Source organism: Condylura cristata, unplaced genomic scaffold (genome assembly GCF_000260355.1).
Source record: "Condylura cristata isolate star-nosed mole 26May11 unplaced genomic scaffold, ConCri1.0 scaffold00023, whole genome shotgun sequence".
NCBI classification, from domain to species: Eukaryota; Metazoa; Chordata; class Mammalia; order Eulipotyphla; family Talpidae; genus Condylura; species Condylura cristata.
This window is the reverse complement of record NW_004567124.1, coordinates 14,802,022-14,808,943: the sequence shown is the minus strand read 5'-3', so window position 1 is coordinate 14,808,943 and position 6,922 is coordinate 14,802,022.

Sequence of the window (6,922 nt, the reverse complement as noted above, 5' to 3'; positions counted from 1 at the left end):
AGTTCTAGCTCTCCAGTTTGATCATTGATTGTCATGTGAACTTGACCTGCTCTTGGCAATTAGTTATCAAAGACTTGAGTCCAATGTTAGCCATCATTAGGCAGTCCATGGCATCTTCCCTAGAGCCACATACTTAAACACATTTATGGTTAAAGGTCTCCCTGGTGGCACAAGGGGTTAAGTCTCAGCATTATGAAGCTATCAGCAGTTATTGCAGCAGCAGTTTGATCCTGGGTTAGGGAGATAACCCACATGACACAGCAGGCCTCTTCTGTCTTATACCCCTCAGTGGTGCATTTCAGTAGATCCTCCTATTCTGCTCCCCACTCTGTCTCTGGTGAATCCTCTCATGCCCTGCACCTCTGGCCTATTCCCAGCTCTTGTAGGCATAAAAAAATAAATCTTAAAAAAAATTAAAAAAAAAGACATTTATGGTTAAGTGAGATACCTCCACTGAGATACCTGTTTTCAATCCTTGGTTCCAAAGACAGTAAATCAAACACTTCCTCTGTGACAGCTGATGAAACCAATATGGCAAAGTAATGTGGGATTTTGCCTTGTTTTGCTCTGTTTCTTACAGCAATGAGAAAAGAGGCAGATTTATTTCAGGATATAAACACTGCCAACATAGGCAGACTGCAACACTGTGGGTGCTTTAGATAGTTTTTAAGAGCATGTGGAAATGAGCAAGATATGTGCATATTTGTGAATGAAACACAGCAAAGCAAGACTACCTAAGAAACATGACAAATCTTGGTGTTAAAACAACAAACTGTAAATATGGAACAACTGGCATTTTATGAAATCTCTTTTCCAACAGAAAATGTGCCAATTTAAAGCCTTTTTGTTTCATATGTGTATTGAAAGAGGAAGTGCAGCAAAGGTGAGGCAAGATAGAGACAAGTTTGTGCATTATCTCATTTCCCTCATTTTGGGGGACGTTAAATTTTTTTATGGAATTCCTATATAACTTGTATGCCATAAAATTCGTTTTAATGTGTACAAGTTGGTGGATAGTATATTCACTTTTTGGTATGTTCAGTATGTTCACAGAGATGTGCAACCATTATCACAACCTAAAAGAAACCCTAGACTAACCCAGTTAGCATTCATTCCCGATCATCTTTGCCTCCCTTCACACCTCTTGCCCCTGACCATTACTAATCTGCGGTGTTATCTGCCCTGAATTTTTAATTTCGTTTAAGTGGAATCAGATGTGTGGCCTTTTGTGACTGATTTCTTTCACTTTTCAAGGCTCCTGTATGTGGTATATGCATTAGTACTTCATTCTTTTTCATGGCTGATAATATTCTATTGTGTGGTTATACCAGCAATTAAATTTTCAAATTTTTAAAATTTTGAATTATTTTCAAAATTACAGAGAATTATAAAGAATAATAAGGAATAAAAAAGAAATCTCATGTTTTCCACTTGGATAAAGTAGCTTTTTACCTCATTGTTTGTTTGCCTTTTCTCTCTTTAAAAATCTCTCTACACAAACGTAGACACTGTCTTTAAGTTTCAGTCATTCCACTTCAGTAAAATGAATAGCATGTTAAGTCATAAATTTGGGGCCTTCCCTGGTGGCACCACAGGTTAAAGCACAGCACTAGCAAGCTACCGCAGCCACTGGAGCACAAGTTCAATCTCTGGCCAGGGAGCTGACCCACATGGCCTGGCAGATCTCTCCTGCCCCGCCTGCTGTTTCCCTCAGCAGTGTATTTCAGTACATCTGACTGTTCTGTCCCCCACTCTGTCTCTGGTGAATCCTCTCTGGTCTGTACCCCAGTTCTATGTACATAAATAAATAAATCTTTTTTAAAAAGTCATAAATCTTTTGGTTTCCCAGTGCATATAAAGTTATGTTTGCACTATTCTGTAGCTTATTAAAGTATACAATAGCAGCATGTCTATAAAGCAATATACATACCTTCGTTGAAACTTTTATTGCTAAAAAATATTCTGATCTTTGGTAAAGACTTCAGTGTCATAATTTTTTTTGCTGGTGGAGGGGCTCACCTCAATGTTGACAGCTCCTGACTGACCAGGGTGGTGATTACTAAAGGCTGTGGCTATTTCTTAAGACAATGAAGTTTGCTGTACCAATTGACAATTCCTTTCAGGAGAGATTTTTATTCAGCATGTGGTGTTTGATTGCATTTTACCTACAGTAGAACATCTTTCAAAACTGGAGCCAATCCTCTCAATCTCTGACAACTAAATTTATGTAATATCTAAATGCTTTGTTGTTATTTCAACAATGTTTAACAGCATCTTCCCCAAGAGAAAATTCTATTTAAACTACTTCCTTTGTTCATCCATAAGAAGCAACTTTTCATCTCTTCCAGCTTTTTTATGAGTTGCAGAATTCAGATACATTTTCAGGCTCCTTATTCTAGCTCTATGATTTATATCACATCTGCTGTTAGTTCCTCCAGTAAGCCCTTAAGTCCCTAAAAGTCATCCATGAGGGTTGAAATCCATTTCTTCCAGATTCCTGTAATGTTCAAATTTTAACCTCCTTCCATTAATCATAAATGTTGTTAATGGCATCTAGAAGGAATGTTTTCAATTGACTTTGCCCAGATCCATCAGAGGATCGGAGTCCACGGGAGTTTTATGGAATGCAGTTCTTTAATAAGATTTGAAATTTAAAACCACTCCTTGATCCATGAGCTCCAGAATGGATGTTGTGGCAGCTGGCATGTAAACAGCATCATCTGTCTCCTTGTACATCTCCATCACAGCTCTTCTTGGATGATTAGGTATACTATCAATAAGCTGTGATATTTTAATTTTTTTTTGAGCTGTTGGTTGCACTGGTAGGCTTAAAATATTCAGTATACCATGTTTTAAACAGATGTGCTGTCCTACAGACTTCATTGTTGCATTTGTAGAGCACAGATAGGATTTATTTAGCGTAATTCTTAAGGACCCTCGGATTTTCAGAATGGTAAATGAGCATTGGCTTCCACTTAAATTCACCAGTCACATACGCCCCTAACAACACAGTCTGTCCTTTAAAACTTTGAACTCAGGCATTGACTTCTGTGTTTTGGCTGTGAAAGCCATAGATGGCATCTTCTTCAAATAGAACATGGTTTTCTGTACATTGAGTTATCTATTGTTTAGCTAGATATTCTGGACAATTTGCTGCAGCTTCTACATAGCTAGTGCTGTTTCACTTTACATTTTTTGTTATGGAGACAACTTCTTTCCTTACACCTCATAAATTAAGTATCTCTGTTAGATTCAAGTTTTTCTTCTTCAGCTTCCTCACCTTGCTGAGCCTTCACAGAACTGAAAGAGTAAAGGTCTTGTTCTTGATGAGGCTTTGGTTTGAGCTGTTGTGGATGGTTTGATCTTCCATATAAACTACTACAACTTTCTCCCTATCAACAACATGGCTGTTTTACATTATCATTTGAGTTTACTAGCATGTTTTTCTTTAACTTTTCCTTTGCAGTCACAACTTGGCTAATTGGCAAAAGAGGCTTTGCTTTTGGCCTATTGAGGTTCTTTGTGCATTGCTCACTAAATTGAATCATTTCTGTCTTTAAAGTGAGAGATGTGCAACTCTTCCTTCCCTTTGAACAATTTAGTGGCAGTTGTCTTTCATGGTGCTGACATTTTTTTTTTTTTTTAAGATTTATTTGTGCTTACAGAACTGGGGTACAGGCCAGAGATGTAGAAGTGGGGAGAGGCTTCACGAGAGATGGAGTGGGGAGCAGAACAGGCTGACTGATGAAGTACACTGCTGAGGGGAGCAGCGGGCGTGTCAGGAGAGGTCTGTCCCGCCATGTATGTGGTCATCTCCAGGGTAGGCGGGGATTGAACTCATGTGGAAGTGGCTTTAGCTAGTGCTGTGTTTTAACCTGCTGCACCACCAGGGAGGGGCCGGCGCTGATATTTTTAAGTTAACTAGCCTAATTTCAATATTGCTATGCCTCAGCGAATAGGGAAACTGAGAAGAGGGGGAGAAATGGAGGAAACAGTTTATGGAAAAGACAGCACACACACATTTACTTAGATTGCCCTTTCATCCGGGTGCAGTTTTTGGCACCCCAAAATAATTAAAATCATAACACTGAAGATCACTAATCACAGGTCACCCTAACAGGAATAATAATGAAAAAATTTCAAATATTAAAAGAATGACCAAATGCTGGACACAGAGACACGAAATGAATGTATGATGTTGGAAAAAGTGGTGCTGATAGTACTTGTTCATTACAGGTTTCCCCAAATTTTCAATTCGTGAAAAAATGCACTGTGACATCTCATAAAGTAAGCACAATAAAAAAGGTGTACCTGAAGAATAAGTCCTCATTTAATATTGTGGATAGGTTCTTGGAAACTGACTTTAAGTGAATAACATATAACAAAAGCAGGTCTTTAATATCATTTCATCCAACTTTCATCAGGATTTTTATATTTTGGTTTCAATGTTTTGTTTTTTTTTTAAAGATCTATTTATGCATACAGAACAGAAGTTCAGGGGCTATGAGAGGCTTCACAGAGAGAGCAGAGAGTAGAATAGGCAGATGGATGAAGTACACTGCTGAGGGAAGCAGCGGGCGGTTCTGGGAGTCTGCCACGCCATGTGGGTCACCTCTGGGGTAGGGATCAAGCTCATGCTCAAGTGGTTTTAGCTTCTTAGTACTGTGCTTTAACCCACTGCGCCACCAGGGAGGGCCCAGGTTTCAATGTTTTTATAGTTCAATATTTTTAAGCTGAGGATTGTTTTTTCATCATCAATGTGCTAACAAAATGACATTGAAACATAATTTAAGAACCTGTGCTCTACTATTGTTGCTGCTAATACCTTATTTTCTGAACCAGGATTTCCCTCAACTCCTAATATTTCACTGTTTTTCCTAAGAAAAAGTTAGTCTCTTACAAGTTCACACAACAGTAATTTAATTAAGGACATACATTGTTAAAATACTATACTGTTCATATTTAAAATTTCACCAATATCCCCTCTAATGTTCTTGATAATTTCTTCAATGATGCACACTTCAGTCCATGCACACATAAACTTTAGCCATGTCCCTTTGTTCTTCTTTAATCTGGAAGAGTTCTTCAGTTTTTCCTTATTTTTCAAGTTGCTGACATTTTTAGTGTACAGGCATGTTGTTTTTGTAGAGTGACTCTCAATTTGGACTTACCTGGCATTTTCTCAGGATTAGATTAACATGATGTGTTTCTGGCAGCAAAAGAATGGCCATGAGCCTGTGACTTGCTAGTACATTACACAGGTGGCACATGGTATTAATTTGTTTTATAATGATTTGGGTCTTGCATGAATATGGTACTCTTTCCCTTATCATCACTGTAAAGTTATTGTTCTCTTTGGGAAAATACTATGATGTATGTAAATATCCCTTTTGTCATTAAATTTTCATCCATTAATTTTGCATCCTTGTGATTCTTTCACTTAAGCATGTCTTCAAAATCCATTTCTATAGTACATATCAGTACTACACTTCATTCAATTTTATGAATAGATTAGTGGCTGAATATACTGTATTTTATTTGTCCATTCATCATCAGTTGATGGATTTTAGATTGTTTGCCGTTTGGGTTACTATTAATAAATCTTCTATGACTGTGTCTACACAAGTCTTTATGCGAAACATGTTTCAGTTGTCTTGGGTATATACCTAGAAATTAAATTGCTGGGTCAAACAGAAAGTCTAAGTTTACCCTTTTGAGTAATACTAAACTATTTTTCACCAGTTTACTTTCACTATACTATTCTACATTCCCACTAAAGATGTGTGAGTTCTAATTTCTCCACATCCTTGTCAACATTTATTATGTTTTTGATTATAGCCATTCTATGGATATGGAGTGGTACCTCATTGTGGTTTTGATTTCCACTCTTCATGCTTCTTGCTTCTCTTATCTGCCTTCTGATAGTATTTCTTTCTTCCAAAAGTACATTCTTTATTGGACATTTAGCAAAGGTGTCTGAGTAGTAATTTCTCTCAGTCTTTATCTAGAATTATGTTTGATTAATTCTAACAAATAAATTTAACTGGGTATAGGACTACATGTTGTACTTACTTTTCTTTTTCTTGGTGACATTTGAAGATATTCCACCACCATCTTGTTTCATTGCCACTGAGAAATCTTAGTGCAATTTTAAATAATCTTTTTTCTAGCTGCCTTTAAATTCTCCTTTTCTTGTTACATTTTCTTTTCTTGTTATTTTAAGTTGTGCATTTTTACTAAAATGTCTTGGTATGAATTTATATTTTTAGTGAGGCTTGTGCTTTCTGAATTTGAAGATTTGTGATTCTCATAAACTTCATCATTTTGTCTTTGAATATTACTTACTTACTTCTTCGCTGTTATAATGTATTTTCAATCTGCTTATCTCTCTGTGCTGTCTTTGGAATAATGTCATCAATCTTCCAGTTTCAGAGTAGCCTTCCAGTGTACTTGATCTACCATTAGCAGATTTTCAAAAATTCAATGATTTTTTTTTAACTACTGGATATTTATTGATATCTCCTAATATACACAAAATTATATAATTTTTTGTTCTCTTATATTTCAGTCCTTTGTGTTCTCCAGTCAGCACAATGTCATTTCATGAATTTACTGTTCTAGTTTTCAGTTTTCCTTTAATTTTTCCAAATGTGGCTTTTTAAAAAAAGATTGAGGCCCTCTCAGGTGGCACAGCAGGTTAAAGCACAGCACAAGGAAGCTTAAGCCATTTCCGCCTGAGTTCAATCCCCGCCCGCCCTGGAGGAGATCCACATGGCATGGCAGACCTCTCCTGACCTGTCCGCTGCTCCCCTCAGCAGTGTACTTCGTCAGTCTGCCTGTTCTGCACCCCACTGTGTCTCTGGTGAATCCTCTCACCCTCCACATCTCTGGCCTGTACCCCAGTTCTGTACAAATAAAAAAA